At 40.7% G+C, this 25,732-nt stretch overlaps 1 non-coding gene across 1 annotated transcript; it reads right to left on the bottom strand.

Moving 5' to 3' along the window:
- Nucleotides 1–7,296: 7,296 nt before the first annotated feature.
- LOC130971680 (small nucleolar RNA R71) lies at nucleotides 7,297–7,404 on the bottom strand. The gene has a single exon (XR_009082889.1). It is a non-coding gene; the product is annotated as a small nucleolar RNA R71 (small nucleolar RNA).
- Nucleotides 7,405–25,732: the final 18,328 nt, after the last annotated feature.

Below are 25,732 nucleotides of genomic sequence, written 5' to 3'. Positions count from 1 at the left end.
CATGACCACATAACAGTAGTTTGCTTTTGGGGTTAGGAATGAGGTCTTTTCTTGATCAGGTGGATACATTGGGATTTTATTATATCCCGAATAAGCATCCATGAAAGAAAGGTATTTGTATCCAGAGGAGGCGTCCACTAGAGTGTCTATGCTTGGGAGTGGATAGGGATCCTTTGGGCAGGCTTTCTTGAGGTCGGTGTAATCAGTGCACATCCGCCATTTCCCATTTGACTTTTTCACCAAGACAATGTTGGCCAGCCATAGTGGGTACTTGACTTCTCTTATGAATTCTGCCTCTAGTAGAGCTTGTATCTGTTCTTACACAGCTTGGGATCTTTCTGGTCCGAGCTTCCTACGCTTCTGCTGTACTGGCCAAGATCCTGGGTATACTGCCAGTTTATGGCACATTAGCTTGGGGTCTATACCCGGCATGTCTGCGGCCTTCCATGCGAAGAGGTCGACATTATCCCTTAAGAACTGTATCAAGGACTCCTTTACATCTTTCTTTAGGGTTGCCCCAATATTTGTTGTTTTGTCTAGGGCATCTCCGATCTGGACTTTTTCTATCTCGCCCTCAGGTAGTGCACGAAGTTCTTCCCGACCTCGCACTCCACCGACTTCAATAGTGTTGATGTCTTCTCCTTTGCCTCTAAGGTTCAGACTTTCGTTATAATAGCGTCACGCAATTTTTTGGTCTCCTTTTATTGTGGCTATCCATTCTAGAGTTGGGAACTTCATGCATAGATATGGAGTTAAAACAACTGCGGCAAGCTGATTTAGTGTTGTCTGACCTATCAGGGCATTATAGGCTGAGCTTACATCGACTACGATGTAGTCTACATTGAGTTTCCTTGATCGGGTTCCCTTTCCGAAGGTTGTGTGTAGTGAAATGTATCCAAGCGGTTCGACTGGAGTGTCTCCTAGTCCAAACAAGCTGTTCGGATATACTCTGAGCTCTTTTTCCTGTAGGCCGAGTTTGTCAAAGGTGGATTTAAACAAGATATCCGCCGAGCTTTCTTAGTCCACCAGCGTGCAGTCGAGATTAGTATTGGCCAATATGATAGTAATGACCATGGGATCGTCATGTCCCGGGATGATGCCTACCGCGTCTTCTTGGGTGAAAGTAATAGTAGGAAGGTCGGGGGATCCTTCTCCTCCTTCGACATGGTATACTTCTTTAAGGTGCCTTTTGCGAGACGACTTTGAGATCCCCCTCCTGCGAATCCTCCGTTTATCATATGAACGTGCCTCTCCGTGGTGTGAGCTGGTCGTTTAGCACGTCCGACCTCCTCATCCCTTCTTCTTTTTCTGGGCTCATCCGATTTGTTAGCTAAATATCGATCTAGTTGTCCCTCTCTTACCAATTTCTCTATGACATTTTTTAAGTCGAAGCACTCGTTGGTAGGATGTCCATAGATTCGGTGGTATTCACAATATTCTGTTTGATTTCCCCTCCTTTTTTACTTTTGATTGGACGAGGTGGGGAATCTTCTCGGTGTGGCATACTTCTCGGTAAACATCCACAAGAGACACCCAAAGAGGAATGTAATTGTGGTATTTCTTAGGCTTCTCTCCGTGATGATTTTCTTTTTTCTTAGACTCTTTATCCTTATCCTGGAAGGAGTAAAAGAAGCCTGGTTTTGAGGTCTCTCCAAGCCGAGAATTTTTTTCCATGTTGATATACTTTTTTGCCCGTTCCTGCACTGCATTTAAAGATGTTGGGTGATGACTAGTCATCGTATACCCATTTTTCAAGCTAATTTTACTTGTTTTGTTAGTCTTTATGCACTTTCTTGCATCCTAAGTAAGTGATTTGGAATGGAAATGCATAACTTCTTTAAATCAAACAACCACCATGAAATTAATGTTAACTCATGAGGTTTAAGCTAAATTTAATTGAATTTTAATTGATCTATAAGCCTCTTGAATTTAGTGATACTTTGAGTGTTTGTTTTGGTTTATTGTAGGTGAAGAAAAGAAAAAAAGGAAAAGCGTGGCCTAAGGAAGTGTGGCCCAAGGAGAAGAAAATGTGGTCAAAGAGAGAAGAAGTGTGGCGCACAAAATGAGGAAGGCAAGCATTGCCCTCCACAAGGGCACACTGCCCTCTAGGAGGGCAACATAAGGGAACAAAGCTTGCTAGGCAACTCTGCCCTGCCCACGACAAGGGCAGAGCACAAAATGGTGCCTTGGATTAAAGGAAGGAAAAACCTTGCCCTGCCCTCCACAAGGGCAGTATCGGCCTCTCCAAAAGGAAAAATTCAAAGAAAAAGTTCACCATTGCATGCCACAAGAGTCGAACACGGAATAAGGAAGAAGGAAGGAACTAGGCTTGATTATGGTGCCAAGAAAGCCAAGGAAAATGAGTAGCGTGCGTTCCAGCCATGTCTCGAACGCGGGACTTCAGTTTGGAAACACTGCCCTGCCCTCCGCGAGGGCAGGGCAGCATTTTGTTGTGGCACACAGGCGCACCAACCTGGCGCACCAAGGGCATCATTCGGCAGCACCAGCAGCGCACCAAGGCACCAATCTGGCGCACCAAACTTTTCTGCCCTGCCCTCCGCGAGGTCAGGGCAGCATCCTGCAGCGCACACCAACGCATCACGCCCGCACCATAGCCGCACGCACCAAATCCTGCCCTGCCCTCCACAAGGGCAGGGCAGCCTCCTGGAAGCAATCCTTCATGGGCTAAAATTGGATTAATAATCCAATAAAATTCATTTCTTCACCAAATCAAAAGCCCATCCAAATCCCAAGATCCAAGAATAGAAAGTGTATAAATAGGAGTTAGTTTGATGTAATTAAAAAACCTTTAACTTTCACTTTTACTTTTCACCTTTTATTTGACTTTGGAATTGGGCACTTTTTTGGGAACTTTGAATTTTGCAACTTCTCTTGGTGACTTCACTAAGATTTCAGAGAATTGGGGAGGAGAATTGATCTCTCTTCTTCCTCGTTCTTGCTTGGGCACTTTTACTTTTCTTGTTTTGAGTTTTGGGTGTGAAGAATTGAGGAAATTCTGTCTCAATCTCCATTCAAAATCTCTTTGATTTCATTTCTGCATAATTGAATTCAAACACATTTCCTTTACTGCTTCTTCTCCAATTTCTTGTTAATTGCTTTGTGAGCTTGGATCTGGGAAGGCAATTGAGATCTAGGCTTTGCTACCTAGTCTCTGGAGTCCTGAGATCCCAATTTACTTTTGGTTCTTCTGTGAACCTTTGCTGCACTTAATTTCCTTACTGTTTGAATTCTAATTGCTTCTAATTCAATTTCTGCTCTATTGATTGTTGCAATTCACATTCTCTTGCTTAAATTCTGAAATCCCTGTCCTCAAATCCCTTTTACATTCAAGAAATTTATATTCCTTGCAATTTAAGTTACTACAATTTACATTTCTTGCACTTTAAGTTTCAGTCATTTACTTTCTTGTTCTTTAAGATTCAGTCCTTTTACTTTCAGTTTCTTTTAATTTCTACAATTCTACCCTTCCCCCTTTACATTTACTGTTATTTACTTCCTGTTAAACACAAATCACTCAACCAATACTTGATTCGCTTGACTAAATCAACCACTAAACTAAAATTGCTCAATCCTTCAATCCCTGTGGGATCGACCTCACTCATGTGAGTTATTATTACTTGATGCGACCCGGTACACTTGCCGGTGAGTTTTGTGTCAGATCGTTTTCCGCACATCATTGGGTGTTTCTTTGATATGGAGTGACTGAAGGGCCCTTCTCGCATGCCATTGATGAGACCCATGATGGATGCTTCTGTTGGTAGGCTTTGTATGTTGATGAGCGGATAATTTGTACGCTTTTTGGCATTGTTTTTAGTATGTTTTTAGTAGTTTTAGTTGAGTTCTTAGTATATTTTTAGTAGTTTTTAGTTAAAAATCACTTTTCTGGACTTTACTATGAGTTTGTGTGTTTTTCTGTGATTTCAGGTATTTTCTGGCTGAAATTGAGGGACCTGAGCAAAAATCTGATTCAGAGACTGAAAAGGACTGCAGATGCTGTTGGATTCTGACCTCCCTGCACTCGAAGTGGATTTTCTGGAGCTACAGAAGTCCAATTGGCGCGCTCTTAACGGCGTTGGAAAGTAGACATCCTGGGCTTTCCAGAAATATATGATAGTCCATACTTTGCCCAAGATTTGATAGCCCAAACCGGCGTTCAAAGTCACCCTCAGAATTTCCAGCGTTAAACGCCGGAACTGGCACAAGAATGGGAGCTAAACGCCCAAACTGGCACCAAAGCTGGCGTTTAACTCCAAGAAGAGTCTCTACACGAAAAATGCTTCATTGCTCAGCCTAAACACACACCAAGTGGGCCCGGAAGTGGATTTTTATGTCATTTACTCATCTCTGTACACCCTAGGCTACTAGTTCTCTATATATAGGACCTTTTACTATTGTATTTAGGAAATCTCTGGACATCTAGTTCTTAGATCATTTGGAGGCTGGCCATTCGGCCATGCCTAGACCTTGTTCTTATGTATTTTCAATGGTGGAGTTTCTACACACCATAGATTAAGGTGTGGAGCTCTACTGTACCTCGAGTATTAATGCAATTACTATTGTTCTTCTATTCAATTCAGCTTGTTCTTTGTCCAAGATATCACTTGTTCTTCAACTTGATGAATGTGATGATCCGTGACACTCATCATCATTCTCACCTATGAACGCGTGACTGACAACCACCTCCGTTCTACCTTAGATTGGGTGAATATCTTTTGGATTCCTGATACACGATGCATGGTTGATTGCTTGACAACCGAGTGCTCGCCTGACAAACGAGCCAGCCATTCCGTGAGATCAGAATCTTCGTGGTATAGGCAAGAACTGATGGCGGCATTCAAGAGAATCTGGAAGGTCTAACCTTGTCTGTGGTATTCTGAGTAGGATTCAATGATTGAATGACGGTGACGTGCTTCAAACTCCTGAGGGTGGGGCGTTAGTGACAGACGCAAAAGAATCACTGGATTCTATTCCGGCCTGATTGAGAACCGACAGATGGATAGCCGTGCCGTGACAGGGTGCGTTGAACATTTCCAATGAGAGGATGGGAGGTAGCCACTGACAACGGTGAAATCCTTGCATAAGCTTGCCATGGAAAGGAGTAAGAAGGATTGGATGAAGACAGTAGGAAAGCAGAGAGACGGAAGGGACAAGCATCTTCATATGCTTATCTGAAGCTCTCACCAATGATATACATAAGTATCTCTATCTTTATCTTTATGTTTTATTCATCATCTATACCCATTTGAGTCTGCCTGACTAAGATTTACAAGGTGACCATAGCTTGCTTCATACCAACAATCTCCGTGGGATCGACCCTTACTCGCGTAAGGTTTATTACTTGGACGACCCAGTGCACTTGCTGGTTAGTTGTGCAAAGTTGTAGTGATCACAATTTCGCACACCAAGTTTTTGGCCCCGTTGCCGGGGATTGTTTCGAGTATGGACAACTGACGGTTCATCTTGTTGCTTAGATTAGGTATTTTTCAGAGTTCTTAAGAATGAATTCTAGTGTTTCAGGGTGATGTTTTTATCATCACCAAAGCTGATTGATTATCATCAATTTAGCTCTTGAATGCAATGTCCTGCTGAAGCTTGGCTATCCATGTCTAATTCCCTTAGACTGAAGCTTTAGACTAACATTGCATGATTCCTAGAATTCTCATTAAGAATTTTGATATCTTTATTTTCTTTTCCACTTAATTTTCGAAAAAAAAAACCAAAAAAATTACAAAATCATAAAAACCAAAAAAAAAAGATTTTATGTTTCTTGTTGAGTCTAGTGTCTAATTTTAAGTTTGGTGTCTTGCATGCATTGTTTATTTGATCTTGGTTCTATTTTCAAGTCAATAGTACAGGGAACTGAAGATTCAGAACTTGCAGCAGAGGAATTACACAGAAAAAGCTGGGCATTCAAAACGCCCAGTGAAGAAGGACAGACTGGCGTTTAAACGCCAGCCAGGGTGCCTGGTTGGGCGTTTAACGCCCAAAAAGGTAGTGCATTGGGCGTTAAACGCCAGAATGTGCACCATTCTGGGCGTTTAACGCCAGGATGGCACAAGAGGGAGGATTTTGTTTTCAAATCAATTTTTTTTCAGGTTTTCAAAGTTTTTCAAAATCAAATCTTTTTCAAATCATATCTTTTTAATCAAATGTTTTCAAAATCAATTTCTTTCCTTTTTCAAAGATACTTGCTAACAATTAATGATTTGATTGAACATTTCAAGTATGATTGCCTTTTCTGTTGAGAGAGGTTTAATGTTTGAATCATATCTTTTCTTGTTAGGCAAGTCATTATTTTTTAAATCAAATCTTTTTTTAAAATTGTTTTCAAATCATATATTTTCAATCATATCTTTTTTAAACCATAACTTTTCAATCAAATCTTTTTAATCACATCTTTTTCAAAAATAGTTTTCAATCATATTTTTTTTTCAAAATCTTTTTCAAAAATCACTTGATTTCTTTCCCACCTTTAGTTTTCGAAAATTATCAATCAATTTTTCAAAAATGTTTTTAAAATCTTTTTAACTTAATTTTCGAAAAATTTCTTCTCCTCTTCTCACATCCTTCTATTTATGGAGTACCACTCCTCCTCAATGCACAATTCGAACTCTATCTGATTAAGTTCGAATTCTTCTACCTCTTCCTTCTAATTTTCTTCTTCTCTGACACCTCAAGGAATCTCTATACTGTGACATAGAGGATTCCACATTTTCTTGTTCTCTTCTCTTTCATATGAGCAGGAACAAAGACAAAGGCATTCTTGTTGAAGCTGACCCTGAACCTGAAAGGACCTTGAAGCGAAAGCTAAGAGAAGCTAAGGCACAACTCTCTGTAGAGGACCTAACAGAAATCTTCAAAGAAAAAGACATGGCAGCCGAAAACAACAACAATGCAAACAATGCAAGGAAGGTGCTGGGTGACTTTACTGCACCTACTCCCGACTTCTATGGGAGAAGCATCTCTATCCCTGCCATTGGAGCAAACAACTTTGAGCTTAAGCCTCAATTAGTTTCTCTAATGCAACAGAATTGCAAGTTCCATGGACTTCCATTGGAAGATCCTCATCAGTTTTTAGCTGAATTCTCGCAAATCTGTGACACTGTCAAGACTAATGGGGTTGACCCTGAGGTCTACAGACTTATGCTATTCCCTTTTGCTGTAAGAGACAGAGCTAGGACATGGTTGGACTCACAACCTAAAGAAAGCCTGGACTAATGGGAAAAGCTAGTCAATGCCTTCTTGGCAAAGTTCTTTCCACCTCAAAAATTGAGTAAGCTTAGAGTGGAAGTCCAAACCTTCAGATAGAAGGATGGAGAATCCCTCTATGAAGCTTGGGAAAGATACAAACAATTGATCAGAAAATGTCCTTCTGACATGCTTTCTGAATGGAGCATCATAGGTATTTTCTATGATGGTCTCTCTGAACTATCCAAGATGTCTTTGGATAGCTCTGCTGGAGGATCTCTTCATCTGAAGAAGACGCCTACAGAAGCTCAAGAACTAATTGAAATGGTTGCAAATAACCAATTCATGTACACTTCTGAAAGGAATCCTGTGAACAATGGGACAAGTCAGAAGAAAAGAGTTCTTGAGATTGATACTCTGAATGCCATTCTGGCTCAGAACAAGATATTGACTCAACAAGTCAATTTGATTTCTCAAAGTCTGTCTGGAATGCAAAATGCACCAAGCAGTACTAAGGATGCTTCATTTGAAGAAGAAGCTTATGATCCTGAGAACCCTTCAATGGAAGAGGTGAATTACCTAGGAGAACCCTATGGAAACACCTATAATTCTTCATGGAGAAATCATCCAAATTTCTCATGGAAGGATCAACAGAGACCTCAACAAGGTTTCAACAACAATAATGGTGGAAGAAACAGGTTTAGCAATGGCAAGCCTTTTCCATCATCTTCTCAGCAACAGACAGAGAATTCTAAGCAGAACCCCTCTGACTTAGCAACCATGGTCTCTGATCTAATCAAAACCACTCAAAGTTTCATGACTGAAACAAGGTCCTCCATTAGGAATTTGGAGGCACAAGTGGGACAGCTGAGCAAGAAAATTACTGAACTCCCTCCTAGTACTCTTCCAAGCAATACAGAAGAAAATCCAAAAGGAGAGTGCAAGGCCATCAACATGGCCGAATTTGGAGAGGAAGGAGAGGAAGTGAACGCCACTGAGGAAGACCTCAAGGGGCATGCACTGACCTCCACTGAGTTCCCCAATGAGGAACCATGGGAATCTGAGGCTCAAAATGAGACCATAGGGGTTCCATTGGACTTACTTCTGCCTTTCATGAGCTCTGATGAGTATTCCTCCTCTGAAGAGGATGAGTATGTCACTGAAGAGCAAGTTGCTAAATACCTTGGAGCAATCATGAAGCTAAATGACAAGTTATTTGGTAATGAGACTCGGGAGAATGAACCTCCTTTGCTCACCAAAGAACTGGATGACTTGTTTAGGCAGAAATTACCTCAAAAGAGACAGGACCCTGGGAAGTTCTCCATACCTTGTACCATAGGCACCATGACCTTCAAGAAGGCTCTGTGTGACTTAGGGTCAAGTGTAAACCTCATGCCTCTCTCTGTAATGGAGAAGCTAGGGATCTTTGAGGTACAAGCTGCAAGAATCTCACTAGAGATGGCAGATAATTCAAGAAAACAAGCTTATGGACTTGTAGAGGATGTTTTGGTAAAGATTGAAGACCATTACATCCCTGCTGATTTCATAGTCCTAGAGACTGGGAAGTGCATGGATGAATGTATCATCCTTGGCAGACCCTTCCTAGCTACAGCAAAGGCTGTGATTGATGTTGATGGAGGTGAACTGATCATTCAAGTGAATGAAGAATCCTTTGTGTTTAAGGCTCAAGGATATCCCTCTGTCACCATGGAGAAGAAGCATGAAAAGCCTCTCTCAAATCAGAGTCAAACAGAGCCCCCACAGTCAAACTCTAAGTTTGGTGTTGGAAGGCCACAACCAAACTCTAAGTTTGGTGTTGAACCCCCACATTCAAACTCTAAGTTTGGTGTTGGGAGGTTCCAACATTGCTCTGAGCATTCGTGAGGCTCCATGAGAGCTCTCTGTCAAGCTACTGACATTAAAGAAGCGCTTGTTGGGAGGCAACCCAATGTTATATTTTATCTATTTTTCTTTGTTATTTTATGTTTTTTGTAGGTTGATGATCATAAGAAGTCACAAAATCAATTGATAAAGCAAAAACAGAATGAAAAACAGGAAGAAAAATAGCACACCCAGGAGGAAGAACCTACTGGCGTTTAAACGCCAGTAAGGCTAGCAGGTGGGCGTTTAACGCCCAGTCTGGTACCATTCTGGGCGTTTAACGCCAGAAAGGGGCACTAGACTGGCGTTAAATGCCAGGAAAGGGCAAGAACCTGGCGTTAAACGCCAAAAATGGGCACCAGCCCGGCGTTTAACGCCAGAATTGGCTCAAAATCGTGTTTTTGCATGCCATTTGGTGCAGGGATGAATTTTCCTTGACACCTCAGGATCTGTGGACCCCACAGGATCCCCACCAACCCCACCACTCTCTCTCTTCTTCACCCATTCACCAATTACCTCAACACCTCTTCCCCAAAAATCCTTCACCTATCAAATCCCATCTTTCTCTTCACCACTCACATCCATCCTTCATAAACCCCACCTACCTCACCCTTCAAATTCAAACCACTTTCCCTCCCAAACCCACCCATACATGACCGAACCATGAGCCCCCCCTCTCCTATATAAACCCTTCTTCACTCCTTCACTTTCACACAACCTAAAACACCACTTCTCCCCCTCTTTGGCCGAACACAAAGCCATTCCTCTCTTCTTCATCTACTCTCTTCTTTCTACTTTTGCTTGAGGACGAGCAAACCTTTTACGTTTGGTGTGGTAAAAGCATTGCTTTTTGTTTTTCCATAACCATTTATGGCATCTAAGGCCGGAGAAACCTCTAGAAAGAGGAAAGGGAAGGCAAAAGCTTCCACCTCCGAGTCATGGGAGATGGAGAGATTCATCTCAAGGGTGCATCAAGACCACTTCTATGAAGTTGTGGCCTTGAAGAAGGTGATCCCCGAGGTCCCTTTTTCACTCAAAAAGAGTGAATATCCGGAGATCCGACATGAGATTCGAAGAAGAGGTTGGGAAGTTCTCACCAACCCCATTCAACAAGTCGGAATCTTAATGGTTCAAGAGTTCTATGCCAATGCATGGATCACCAAGAGCCATGATCAAAGTGTGAACCCGGATCCAAAGAATTGGCTTACTATGGTTCGGGGGAAATACTTAGATTTTAGTCCGGAAAATGTAAGGTTGGCATTCAACTTGCCTATGATGCAAGGAGATGAACATCCTTACACAAGAAGGGTCAACTTTGATCAAAGGTTGGACCAAGTCCTCACTGACATTTGTGAAGAGGGCGCCCAATGGAAGAGAGATTCAAGAGGGAAGCCGGTTCAATTGAGAAGGCATGACTTCAAGCCCGTGGCTAGAGGATGGTTGGAGTTTATCCAACGCTCAATCATTCCCACTAGCAACCGGTCCGAAGTTACTCTAGACCGAGCCATCATGATCCATAGCATCATGATTGGAGAAGAAGTGGAAGTTCATGAAGTTATAGCCCAAGAACTTTATAAGGTGGCGGACAAGTCCTCTACCTTGGCAAGATTAGCCTTTCCTCACCTCATTTGTCACCTCTGTTATTCAGTTGGAGTTGACATAGAGGGAGACATCCCCATTGATGAGGACAAGCCCATTACTAAGAAGAGGATAGAGCAAACAAGAGAGCCCTCTCATCATGAGATCCCTGAGATGCCTCAAGGGATGCACTTTCCTCCACAAGACTATTGGGAGCAACTGAACACCTCCCTAGGAGAATTGAGTTCCAACATGGGACAACTAAGGGTGGAGCACCAAGAACATTCCATCCTCCTCCATAAAATTAGAGAAGATCAAAGAATCATGAGAGAGGAGCAACAAAGACAAGGAAGAGACATTGAGGAGCTCAAGCACTCCATAAGACCTTCAAGAGGAAGAACAAGCCGCCATCACTGAGGTGGACCCGTTCTTTGATCTCCTTGTTCTTTATTTTCCTGTTTTTCGAAATTTTCATGCTTATGTTTGTCTATGTTTGTGTCTTATGATCATTAGTGTCTTAGTGTCTATGCCTTAAAGTTATGAATGTCCTACGAATCCATCACCTTTCTTAAATGAAAAATGTTTTTAATTGAAAAAGATAAGAATTGCATGAATTTTAAATTTTATAACAGATTAATTATTTTAATGTGGTAGCAATACTTTTGTTCTCTGAATGAATGCTTGAACAGTGCATACGTCTCTTGAATTTGTGGTTCATGAATGTTGGCTCTTGAAAGAATGATGAAAAAGGAGACATGTTACTGAGGATCTGAAAAATCATAAAAATGATTCTTGAAGCAAGAAAAAGCAGTGAATACAAAAAAAAAAGAGGCGAAAAAAAAAACGAAAAAGAAAGAAAAAGAAAGAAATAAAGTTGTGATCCAAGGCAAAAAGAGTGTGCTTAAGAACCCTGGACACCTCTAATTAGGGACTTTAGCAAAGCTGAGTCACAATCTAAAAAGGTTCACCCAATTATGTGTCTGTGGCATGTATGTATCCGGTGGTAATACTGGAAGACAAAGTGCTTTGGGCCACAGCCAAGACTTAATAAGTAGCTGTGTTCAAGAATCATCATACTTAGCTAGGAAAATCAATAACACTATCTGGATTCTGAGTTCCTAAAGAAGCCAATCATTCTGAATTTCAAAGGATAGAGTGAGATGCCAAAACTATTCAGAGGCAAAAAGCTAAAAGCCCCGCTCATCTAATTAATACTGATCTTCATAGATGTTTTTGGAGTTCATTGCATATTCTCTTTTTTTTTATCTTATTTGATTCTCAGTTGCTTGAGGACAAGCAACAATTTAAGTTTGGTGTTGTGATGAGCGGATAATTTGTACGCTTTTTGGCATTGTTTTTAGTATGTTTTTAGTAGTTTTAGTTGAGTTCTTAGTATATTTTTAGTAGTTTTTAGTTAAAATTCACTTTTCTGGACTTTACTATGAGTTTGTGTGTTTTTCTATGATTTCAGGTATTTTCTGGCTGAAATTGAGGGACCTGAGCAAAAATCTGATTCAGAGACTGAAAAGGACTGCAGATGCTGTTGGATTCTGACCTCCCTGCACTCGAAGTGGATTTTCTGGAGCTACAGAAGCCCCATTGGCACCCTCTCAATGGCGTTGGAAAGTAGACATCCTGGGCTTTCCAGAAATATATGATAGTCCATACTTTGCCCAAGATTTGATGGCCCAAACCGGCATTCAAAGTCACCCTCAGAATTTCCAGCGTTAAACGCCGGAACTGGCACAAGAATGGGAGTTAAACGCCCAAACTGGCACCAAAGCTGGCGTTTAACTCCAAGAAGAGTCTCTACACGAAAAATGCTTCATTGATCAGCCCAAGCACACACCAAGTGGGCCCGGAAGTGGATTTTTATGTCATTTACTCATCTCTGTACACCCTAGGCTACTAGTTCTCTATATATAGGACCTTTTACTATTGTATTTAGGAAATCTCTGGACATCTAGTTCTTAGATCATTTGGAGGCTGGCCATTCGGCCATGCCTAGACCTTGTCCTTATGTATTTTCAACGGTGGAGTTTCTACACACCATAGATTAAGGTGTGGAGCTCTGCTGTACCTCGAGTATTAATGCAATTACTATTGTTCTTCTATTCAATTCAGCTTGTTCTTTGTCCAAGATATCACTTGTTCTTCAACTTGATGAATGTGATGATCCGTGACACTCATCATCATTCTCACCTATGTACGTGTGACTGACAACCACCTCCGTTCTACCTTAGATTGGGTGAATATCGCTTGGATTCCTGATACACGATGCATGGTTGATCGCCTGACAACCGGGTGCTCGCCTGACAAACGAGCCAGCCATTCCATGAGATCAGAATCTTCGTGGTATAGGCAAGAACTGATGGCGGCATTCAAGAGAATCCGGAAGGTCTAACCTTGTCTGTGGTATTCTGAGTAGGATTCAATGATTGAATGACTGTGACGTGCTTCAAACTCCTGAGGGCGGGGCGTTAGTGACAGACGCAAAAGAATCACTGGATTCTATTCCGGCCTGATTGAGAACCGACAGATGGATAGCCGTGCCGTGACAGGGTGCGTTGAACATTTCCAATGAGAGGATGGGAGGTAGCCACTAACAACGGTGAAACCCTTGCATAAGCTTGCCATGGAAAGGAGTAAGAAGGATTGGATGAAGGCAGTAGGAAAGCAGAGAGACGGAAGGGACAAGCATCTTCATACGCTTATCTGATGCTCTCACCAATGATATACATAAGTATCTCTATCTTTATCTTTATGTTTTATTCATCATCTATACCCATTTGAGTCTGCCTGACTAAGATTTACAAGGTGACCATAGCTTGCTTCATACCAACAATCTCCGTGGGATCGACCCTTACTCGCGTAAGGTTTATTACTTGGACGACCCAGTGCACTTGCTGGTTAGTTGTGCAAAGTTGTAGTGATCACAATTTCGCACACCATATGTCCAGGCATGCTTTGTTGAATCTTTCTATGTAGTTGCGAAGACTCTCCCGATCTCCTTGCTTGATCCCTAATAGGCTCGGAGCGTGTTTGGCTTTGTCCTTCTGGATGGAGAACCTAGAAAGAAACTTTTTGGCTAAGTCATCAAAACTTATGATAGACCTAGAGGGCAAGTTGTCGAACCACTTAATCGCCGTCTTTGTTAGGGTAGTAGAAGAACTGAAGATTGACGGTTTAGAAGTTATAGTAAACTCTCGTTGTAAGTATAGTTACTAAACCAAGCAATCAACCTTTCTTACAAACATTTTGGTTGTCACAAGTAACAAACCCCTAAATAAATTGATAACCGAAGTATTTAAACCTCGGGTCGTCTTCTCAAGGAATTGCAGGGAGGTATGTTCTTATTATTGGTTATGAAGATTGTAAATCGGGGTTTTAAAAAAGAGGAACAAGTAATTTAAATTGCAATTAAAATAAGTAAAAGACTATAAAATAAATAAATAACTGTAAAACACACTTTTGGCAAGGTATGAGAAATTAGAAGTCCTATCCTAGTTATCCTTATCAATGATGATGAAAATTGAATCTTAATTCCACTTAGTTAACCTCTACTGGTGCAAAGGAAGGTCAAGTGACTAATTAGTTTGATCTTCAAATCCTAGTTAATTCCTAGAAAAAGATTGGGATTATTGAAGTTCAAGCTAATTAGAAAAGATAACAATTATCGATCACGTTGAGTCTAATAACTCCTGAGTTACTGATTTCCTAACCAAGACCAAAAGGAGAAAAGTAAATCTATTGGAATAAAAATATCTTCAGATTGGAAGCAACAGTAACATAAATAAAGGGGAGCAATAATAAACTAAAATACCTCAAATAACATTAATTTAAAGCAGTCAAATCTAACATGGAAAAGTTCATAAGTCAAATAGGCAACATAAGTAATACAAACATCAAAATATCTGAAAGTAAAAGAGAAATAAAAAGTAAAAGGAATATTAAACCTGTGATGAAAAAGAAAAATTGGGAGTTGAAATAATAAAAATTTCTAATTTCTAAAAATCCTAATCCTAATCCTAAGATAGAGGAGAGAACCTCTCTCACTAAAAACTAAATCTAAAATTACAAATTATGAGCTGATTCATGAATGAATGGATTCCTCCACTTATAATCCTTCAATCTGTGTTTTCTAGGCTTGTATCTGGGCCAAAAAGGGCCCAGAAATCACTGAGAACGAGATCTGTAATTTATGGTGCGTGGCCTCTGTCACGCGTCCGCGTGGGTCATGCGGTCGCGTCAATTGGAGTTTTTCTTGTCACGCGATCGCTTCAGTCCTGCGTCCGCATCATATACACTTCGCTTATGGCATGCGGTCGCGTCAATCACGAGGTTGCGTCACTGCCATTTCGTACTGGCATGCGGCCGCGTCGTCCATGCGATCGCATCGCTGCCAGTTCCTTCAAAAACTCCATTTTTTGCTTTCCTTCCATTTTTGTATGTTTCCTTTCCATCCTTTAAATCATTCCTGCCTTAGAAAATCTGAAAATACTTAACACACATGTCACGGCATCGAATGGCAATAAAAGGTAATTAAAATTAACATTTTTAAAGCCTAGGAAACATGTTTTTCACATACATCATATAATAGGGAAGGGAAAGTAAAACCATGCAATTTCACATGAATAAGTGGGTGAAGGATTGAATAATTCACTTAAATTCAGCAATATATCCTAAAATATGGGTTTATCAACCTCCCCACACTTAAACAATAGCATGTCTTCATGCTAACTCCAAGATAAAGAGTAAGGTAAAGTGGTGGAATCTCATGCAATGCAATCTATTCTAAATGCATCTACCTAAATGAGTCATGCAAATCTAGTTATTATTCACTTGTATATAAACCTTACATGTAGTTAAATTAAGTCACATTCTCAAGGGATCATATATGCATAGCCAACCTTAGATAATGTTAAAGTACTTTTACAATTGAGATGGACAAAAAATATTTTTCAAACTTGTAAAACAATTTATAATAGAGGTAGAGATATATGGTGATGAGCTATTGAACCCTCACTGGATTTTGTGTTTATTCTCTAGTCACTCAGTGTTTGTTGGGTTAATCACTCTAATCTTCTTTTTATTCTTACTTTCTATAACTTTGTTCTTTATCTAACCAATCAACAATTATAGAATATAGGCATACAAGAATCATGAGGTCTTTAATTAAGGTAGTAATGGGGCTAAGGTAAAGGTAAGAGTATATGTATAAGGCTAAGTGAGCTAATTAAATGAATCTTTGATTAGTCTAAGATCTCACCTAACATACATATTTTGTAAAGCAAAGCTTCTTTACCTATTTTCCCATAGTTTCCCACTTTATGTTGCAAACTCATGTATTAAAATTCAACATTGCCCCATGTGCATTAACTCTTTTTATTTTGTAACTGGGGAATTTGTGTCCCCTTATTGAAAATAAAAACTTTTTTTTTAATGCACATGGTAATTTTAATTATTTTGATTTCACATGAGCATGCTTCCCAAATTTTTTTCGTAACTTATTCAATTTATCTTCCTACTTTTTCTATCATCTCATATTCCCATAAAATTCTCCACACTTAAATTATACACAATATCTATCTTAAGCTAACCAAGGATTCAACCTGGGATTTTTATTTTGTTTTTCTGCTTAAGGCTAGTAATGTGGTTATAAAACAAGAGGGGATTTAAAGGCTCAAGGGGGCTAACAAGGGTGATGTAGAAGGTAGGCTAATTTGGGAATGGTGAGCTAGAATCAAACAATGGCCTCAATCACTTTCTTGGTATGTATCTATATTCTATAATCCGACATATAGATTAAAACAAAGCAAAGAACACCAGAATAAATAAGAAGGGCGGAACACACAGGAATAAAATATTATGGTTTAAATGTAACCATGCAATTAAGCTCAAAAATCACAGGCTATGTGTTCTCAAGCTCATAAATCATATATCAGTTATGTATGTCATGCAAGTAGAAATTAAGAGTTTCCATTATTCTCAATGTAAAATATATTGGATGGCTTTAAAGTTTTAGTGTTCCTCCTTGATAAAATATTGTTAACTAACTAACATGTAATGCTATATATACAAGGTGTGTGGATTGATTCTGTTAAAGTCTCTAGCTTACTTCCTTTTTTTTATTTTCAATCAAATCAACTATCATATGCTAAAAAGGGTAAACTATACTAATTAATCCACTTAAAATATAACTAGTAAACCAAGGTGCAAATCAAGCTAAAATATCCAATATGTATATACAGCCCAAAGTGCATAATGCAAAAATACAATCAAAAGCAAAAGAGAGAAAAATGTGCAAAAATACAGAAAATAGCTAAAATAAGAAGAGAGTTTATAGTAGTTCACCAAAATAAATAGATGCCAGAGATGGCAACCTCCCCACACTTAAATAATAGCATCGTCCTCGATGCTCACTCAAGCAGGGTGTGATGAAGTGTCATCTCCGGAAGGATGGGCTGTTGGTGTCTCAGTGGTGGTCTGAGGATCTGCAGACTGGATGAGGGTATGAGGATCTGTCTGCTGCAAAGGAGGGTCTGACTGGATAGGAATCTCAGGATCTGTGGCCTGTATCTGGTGTGGTGCCTCAGTGTGTGGCGCAGCCTGCTTCGGTCCTCTCTGCTCAGTCTGAGTGGGTGCCTGCTCCTCATGATCGTATGCCTCCACTTCCGATGTATCAGAAGGGGTGTCAGGCTTGAAGGGAATGTCGCCGCCGGACCGGATCATCAACTTGAGGTGCTCATAGCATCACTTGTTGCAACGCTCCATACGGTCTAAGTAGGCGAACAGTCGATGCACCAAATGGTAAATAGGCTCATGGGCAGCTGGAGGTGCAGTGGGTAGGGCAGGTGCAGCAGTGGAAGAAGAGGGGGCAGCTGAATGTATGGCTGTCTCATTGAAAGTAGTAAGGAAGTCAGGTCTATAGCCCAAGGCCAGAAAGTTCCTGCTGTGAGGAATGACTTTCCTGCACTCTACAGCAGGTGGCCTCTCATCAGCGTCCTCCCAAGGCACGTCAGCCTGACGGCCGAGTTGGGTAACCAGATAAGGGAAGGGGAGGGTGCCTCTAATATATACCCTAGCCATATAGTGCCAGATGAATCGCGGTAGGTACAGGTCCTTACCCTCCATCACACACCAGAGGAGGGTGATCATGGCAGCAGGTAACTCTGTCTCATAAGTGCTCGGCATAATAAAGTTACTCAAGATTTGATGCCAGAGCCGAGCCTCATCATTCAAGTATTTCCACTTGATTCCTTTAGGCATGGTGGTGTTTGTACCCATGACCCATGGGACAGTAGGGTCAAGGGCTATCATCTCCTTGACAGCATCCCAGTCAAATCTCAAAAAGCGCATGTCCTCCTCAGCCTTTTGGTAACCGTCAGGCTGATCGGACTTAGGTGGAAGGTGCAGAATATCCTCAATGTCCTCTTCAGTGACCAGTATCTGTTTCCCTCTGAGGTGCACGTCATCCAGGGAAGTCTTGAAGTAATTGCAGTAAAACTCTCTTACCCAGGAAGCATTTACCTCAGTCAAGTTTCGCTCTAAGAAGAACCAGCCTCTCTGTTTGATATGATCGGAGGTGTACTGCTGTAGTTCTTCTGGAATTTTCAAAGTCCTCTCCAGGTACAGATTTCTGGAGGTAGAAAACATAGGAAACTTCAGCTCACAGTACCGGCTTGCAAACTTAATTGGATCATTGGCAGGGAGGAGCTGGTCAGCCTTCTCCTGCGTGGTAAAGTGCTTGTCCCACTAGGATTCATCAGGCAAAAATTCCAGGAGAGACATAAAGGATTCACCTCTTTTCTGTTTGCCAATGGTTGCCTTTTCTTTTCCCTTTTTCTGAGGGTTAGACATTCTGATGGCGGCGCGGTGGTGGCTGGTGGTGGGATGGTGGTTGAGAGAGGGAGTTGCAGAGATTGAGAGGGAAGGGGGTTAGGGTTTGGGGCGTAATGAGCGGATAATTTATACGCTTTTTGGCATTATTTTTAGGTAGTTTTTAGTAAGTTCAAGCTACTTTTAGGGATATTTTCATTAGTTTTTATGTTAAATTCACATTTCTGGACTTTACTATGAGTTTGTGTGTTTTTCTGTGATTTCAGGTAATTTCTGGCTGAAATTGAGGGACTTGAGCAAAACTCTGAAAAAGGCTGACAAAAGGACTGCTGATGCTGTTGGAATCTGACCTCCCTGCACTCGAAATAGATTTTCTGGAGCTACAGAACTCCAAATGGCGCGCTCTCAACGGCGTTGAAAAGTAGACATCCAGAGCTTTCCAGCAATATATAATAATCCATACTTTATTCGGAAATTGACGACGTAACTTGGCGTTGAACGCCAAGTACATGCTGCTGTCTGGAGTTAAACGCCAGAAAAACGTCATGATCCGGAGTTGAACGCCCAAAACACGTTATAACTTGGAGTTCAACTCCAAGAGAAGCCTCAGCTCGTGGATAGATCAAGCTCAGCCCAAACATACACCAAGTGGGCCCCGGAAGTGGATTTATGCATCAATTACTTACTCATGTAAACCCTAGGAGCTAGTTTATTATAAATAGAACTTTCTACTATCATAATCTCATCCGGGATCCTGGATTGTATTTTGAATCCTGTGATCACATTTTGGGGGCTGGCCATTCAGCCATGCCTGAACCTTTCACTTATGTATTTTCAACGGTGGAGTTTCTGCACACCATAGATTAAGGGTGTGGAGCTCTGCTGTATCAAGTTTCAATACAATCACTATTACTTTCTATTCAATTCTCTTTTATTCTTATTCCAAGATATACCTTGCACAACACTTTGATGAATGTGATGATCCGTGACACTCATCATCATTCTCACCAATGAACGCGCGTGATTGACAACCACTTCCGTTCTACCTTAGGCCAGGTGCATATCTCTAAGATTCCCCAACAGAATCTTCGTGGTATAAGCTAGATAGATGGCAGCATTCATGGGGATCCGGAAAGTCTAACCTTGTCTGTGGTATTCCGAGTAGGATCCCGGGAATCCGGAAAGTCTAACCTTGTCTGTGGTATTCCGAGTAGGATTCCGGTATTGAATGACTGTGACGAGCTTCAAACTCCTGAAGGCTGGGCGTGATGACAAACGCAAAAGAATCAATGGATTCTATTCCAACCTGATTGAGAATCGACAGATGATTAGCCGTGCTGTGACAGAGCATTTGGACCATTTTCACTGAGAGGATGGGATGTAGCTATCAACAAGGGTGATGCCTCCAGACGATTAGCCGTGTAGTGACAGCGCATAGGACCATTTTCCCGAGAGGATTGAAAGTAGCCATTGATGATGGTGATGCCCTACATACAGCTTGCCATGGAAAGGAGTAAGAAGGACTGGAAGAGTGAGTAGTGAAGTAGAGTTTCAAGAGGAGCACAGCATCTCCATACGCCTATCTGAAATTCCCACTATTGATTTACATAAGTATTTCTATCCCTTTTTATTTTCTATTTATTATTAATTTTCGAAACCCATAACCATTAAATCTGCCTAACTGAGATTTACAAGGTGACTATAGCTTGCTTCATACCAATAATCTCTGTGGGATCGACCCTTACTCGCGTAAGGTTTATTACTTGGACGACCCAATACACTTGCTGGTTAGTTGAACGGAGTTGTGAATTCAAATAGAGCTAATTATTAAATTTCATACAAGTACAAAGAGCATGGATCACAATTTCGTCCACCAGGGCGCGACGGGGAATGGTTTGCGTGACATAGGGTTAGTGATCGCGAATCCACGCGAACGCGTGGGTCGCGCGATCACGTGACTAAGGTGAAATAGGGTTGACGCAGATGCGTGGTTGACGCAATCGGGTGGGTTGGGTATGAGATTGGTGATGCGGACGCGTGAAGCATGCGACCGCGTCGCTGGAATTTGTGCTAGACGCACGATTCCAGCATCGTTTTAGCGCAACTCTCTGTTTGGTAAAGGGGGTCAGCCCGCGCGACGCGATCGCGTCGTTCACACTTTCGCGTGGGATGGGTGTTGTGTGCTAAACGCATACTAGCCGCACGATTCCAGCCCAACTTTTGGGGCGATGGATCTTTACGCTGATATCCAGATCATGCGTTCGTGTGAGTGACGCGGACGCGTGGGTGGCCTTGTTCCCATTTGACGCGATCGCGTGGGGCACACGGGCGCGTGGAAAAATTTGGGCCAAAAGCATACCTCTAGCCTTGCTTCAGCACAACTCTCTGTTCACTTTCCTTTTCTTTTATTTCACTTGTGACGCGGACGCGTCAGCGACGCTGTCGCGTCGCGTTTTCTCTCTCTTCTTTTTTTTATGCAATTATGCAATTATATAGTATGTAATGCTAATGAATAATATTCAGGTTCAGTTGAAAAAGAATAAAAATAAATAACATGAAATAAAACTGAAAAAAAAGACCATACCATGGTGGGTTGTCTCCCACCTAGCACTTTTAGTTAAAGTCCTTAAGTTGGACATTGGATGAGCTTCCTGTTATGGCGGCTTATGTTTAAATTCATCCAGAAATCTCCACTAAAGCTTGGAATGCCAATAGCCTTTGGGGTCCCAAACAAGATACGTAAAGCTATTAGGTGAGTTTAAACAGGCTTGCAGGCTCCCGGAGTGTTGAATGGTAAAATAGATTCCAGGATCCCAAACTCTACTTGTATACCTGTTTATGTCTTGATTTGCATTTTTCCAGTCAGGTGGTGGGTAGTTTGAATTCTCACTGTAGTGACCAAACAGTTTATGAGATCCTTTAAATTGAGCTTGACACCAATTCCTGTACCTCAAATTGAAGCGCAAAACTTCATTGAATCTTGCATACCAGGGCTGGGTGCGAGTTATTTCCCGTTTGCTCTTAAAGCCGCAAAGAGCTCTAAGCTGGTCATCTGTTTCAAGCAAACCATATTCAAGTGGAAGATTGAAGATAAAGGTCAAGGATTTTACCCACTTGAAGTTCGTATTGGGTGGTAATGGCCGTGGGATAGGTGTTTTCGGTGGTTCTGCAAGTTCTACTCCCTTGTGGCCTTCTGTGAATTTCTCCACTTCTTGAAAAATTTATTCCACTTCAACCATGTCTTGATCAAGGTCACCGATATCTTCTTCATCACTCGAGTCATAATTGGGAGGTTGAGAGAAGTCGACCTCTGCATCATCTTCGTATTCGCTTGGGGAAGATTCTTCTGTCTCAAAGAATTCACTTGCGGATGCAAGAGCATTATTAGGAGAACTTGAGTGGTGACTATCATCATCAAGAAAACTTGAGTCTTGGGTCATTCCGTTCAGTTTCTCATGAGATACCTGCCTTGGGGATTGTGCACTATCCTCCTTAGCATTAATTGTAACGTCCTTGACGGAATTCTCTACAACTCTGGCTTCCTGCGGAGGTTCAGCATCTCCTAAATCTTCAACCAACTCTTCTTCTTCTACAATGACAGCATCCTCTACTTGTTCCAGTACGAGGTTATGCTCTATGCTGTCCATTGGAGCTTCTTGTGTCTTCTTCACAATACATTCTTCATTAGATTCTCCACATGAGGCCATGGGAGTCTGTTGAGTGTCCGAACGTCTGGAAGATAATTGATTTATTGCTTGCTCCAATTGATGAAGGGTTGTATTGAACTGGTTTACTGATTCCTCGAAGCGAACCTATGATTCTTGGCTTGATGGATATGGACATGGTGCATAAGGGAGTGGTGGTTCTTGGGAGTAACTGGATTGGCGTTGGGGTGGATAAGGATCATGTGGTAGTGAATGATAAAAAGAAGCTTGTGAGTGTGGTAGTTCGAAGTTATGTCGAGAGGATGGTCTCTGAGCACAGGGTGGGGCTTGTTGGTAGTTACAAGGCAGTCCACCAAATCTATCAGTTAGGCATGCATTGTAAAATGGTCTTTGTCCATGATATCTAGGAGGATGTTGTTGCCTAAAGGGGTGATCAGATCCTCGTGGTTTCATCCATCTTTGATTGCTTAGACCTTGATGCATAGTCCTGTTATAGCTTCCATTCCTTGCAACAAAATTAGAACCAAACTCAAAGCGAAAGGGGTGAGAATTCATAGTAGCTATCAGAAATAAGAGGGAAAAGAGAAAACAAATAAACAAGTAAAAGAAAAATATTTACAATAACCAATAATAAGGCACACGTTTGTAATTCCCCGTCAACGGCGCCATTTTGAAGAACTGAAGATTGACGGTTTAGAAGTTATAGTAAACTCTCGTTGTAAGTATAGTTACTAAACCAAGCAATCAACCTTTCTTACAAACGTTTTGGTTGTCACAAGTAACAAACCCCTAAATAAATTGATAACCGAAGTATTTAAACCTCGCGTCGTCTTCTCAAGGAATTGCAGGGAGGTATGTTCTTATTATTGGTTATGAAGATTGTAAATCGGGGTTTTAAAAATGAGGAACAAGTAATTTAAATTGCAATTAAAATAAGTAAAAGACTGTAAAATAAATAAATAACTGTAAAACACACTTTTGGCAAGGTATGAGAAATTGGAAGTCCTATCCTAGTTATCCTTATCAATAATGATGAAAATTGAATCTTAATTCCACTTAGTTAACCTCTACTGGTGCAAAGGAAGGTCAAGTCACTAATTAGTTTGATCTTCAAATCCTAGTTAATTCCTAGAAAAAGATTGGGATTATTGAAGTTCAAGCTAATTAGCAAAGATAACAATTATCGATCATGTTGAGTATAATAACTCCTGAGTTACTGATTTCCTAACCAAGACCAAAATGAGAAAAGTAAATCTACTGGAATAAAAATATCTTCAGATTGGAAGCAACAGTAACATAAATAAAGGGGAACAATAATAAACTGAAATACCTCAAATAACATTAATTCAAAGCAGTCAAATCTAACATGGAAAAGTTCATAAGCCAAATAGGCAACATAAGTAATACAAACATCAAAATATCTGAAAGTAAAAGAGAAATAAAAAGTAAAAGGAATATTGAACATTTGATGAAGAAGAAAAATTGGGAGTTGAAATAATAAAAATTTCTAATTTCTAAAAATCCTAATCCTAATCCTAAGAGAGAGGAGAGAACCTCTCTCACTAAAAACTACATCTAAAATTACAAATTATGAGCTGATTCATGAATGAATGGATTCCTCCACTTATAATCCTTCAATCTGTGTTTTCTGGGCTTGGATCTGGGCCAAAAAGGGCCCAAAAATCGCTGAGAACGAGATCTGTAATTTCTGGTGCGTGGCCTCTGACACGCGTCCGCGTGGGTCACGCGGTCGCGTCAATTGGAGTTTTTCTTGTCATGCGGTCGCTTCAGTCCTGCGTCCGCATCATATACGCTTCGCTTATGGCGCGCGGTCGCGTCAATCACGCGGTTGCGTCACTGCCATATCGTACTGGCATGCGGCCGCATCGTCCATGCGATCGCGTCGCTGCCAGTTTCTTCAATAACTCCATTTTGCGCTTTCCTTCTATTTTTGTATGTTTCCTTTCCATCCTTTAAATCATTCCTGCCTTAGAAAATCTGAAAATACTTAACACACAAGTCACGGCATCGAATGGCAATAAAAGGTAATTAAAATTAACATTTTTAAAGCCTAGGATATATGTTTTTCACATACATCATATAATAGGGAAGGGAAAGTAAAACCATGCAATTTCACATGAATAAGTGGGTAATGGATTGAATAATTCACTTAAATTCAGCACAAAATACATCCTAAAATATGGGTTTATCAGTAGTCGGGAAGGCTTTTCATCGAATAGCGTCCGAGGCATCGGTGAAATACATTCTACTTTTGAAATTGCTGAGATGATGGCTTGGATCGGAGGTACCGTCGTATGGGGTCATGTCGGGAGCTTTAAAATCCTTTGGAACTTTGTGGGGTTGTCACTGTGCCCGATTTGAGTGGTTTTGGTTTTTAGATCTTGATGGTGTTTTTGCGGAAAATGAATTTTCCAACACACAAATCCAACCGGCAAGTATACCGGGTCGTATCAAGTAGTAATAACTCACAAGAGTGAGGTCGATCCCACAGGGATTGATGGATTAAGCAACTTTAGTGCGTGATTAGTTTAGTCAAGCTAACATTGAAGTGAATTGTGTGATGTTGATCAACAGAAAGTAAATTGCAGGAATGATAAAGTTGCAGAATGTAAATGGGTAGAAAACTTAAAGAGCAAGAAAGTAAAAGAGCTGAAACTTAAATTGCAAGAAAATTAAATTGCATGAAAAGTAAAGGGGATTGGGTGCTGGGAATTAAAACTTCAACAAGAAAATGTAAAGTGCAATCAAGCAAAGAAGTAAAAGATGAAGTAAGTGCAACAGATTCAAACAGAAACGAAAAATTGCTTGAAGAACAAGACAGAAAGAAACTTAGCTCAATTGTAAAATCTAAAAGAGAATTTGAGGATCCAAGAAGAGCAATGAACTCGGGAAGCAAATCTAGATCTCAATTCTCCTTTGCTCAGTCAGAAAATATATTGCAAAAGAAAATGAGGTTTAAAAATAGCAGAGAAGATTAAAACCCAATCCTTAGATCAATTGAGAGGAAGAGTGGAAGATGATACTCAGAATTTGAATCAATGGAGCTCTTCAACCTCAATTCAAGATCCAAAACAGAAAAGCTAAAGTTGCAGAAGAAGAAGATTTAAAATAGCAAATGAATTTTGAATTATGCTGTAAAAGAATAAGAGAGAATTCAAGGTGAGAATTGAAACAGAATTCCTTCAATTCTCCAATTCAAGTTAAGATGTAAAAGTGCGCTCTCTACTACTACTCTCTATTGGAGCTAGCCTCCTAATTCAGCTCTACTCTCTGAAATGAGAGTGATGCCTTTATATAGGCTTTTTATAAAATGAAAATAAAATGAAATTGAAATTAAAAACAAATTCACAAAAATGAAATTCCTAATCTAGCTTCTCTGTGTGCCTTTGAGTCAAGTTGAGTGGGCTTTGCTTGCTTTGGATTTGAGGAGAAATGGGTTTGGTTGGCCTTGATTCAATTTGGAGAGGAATTGAATTTAAATGAAATTTTGGTTGAATTTTGGCCCATGTTGCTCCCAGGAGGCTGCTCTGCTCTTGTGG

The sequence above is a fragment of the Arachis stenosperma genome, chromosome 3 (assembly GCF_014773155.1).
Source record: "Arachis stenosperma cultivar V10309 chromosome 3, arast.V10309.gnm1.PFL2, whole genome shotgun sequence".
NCBI lineage: Eukaryota > Viridiplantae > Streptophyta > Magnoliopsida > Fabales > Fabaceae > Arachis > Arachis stenosperma.
This window is presented reverse-complemented; position numbering and strand designations above follow the sequence as displayed.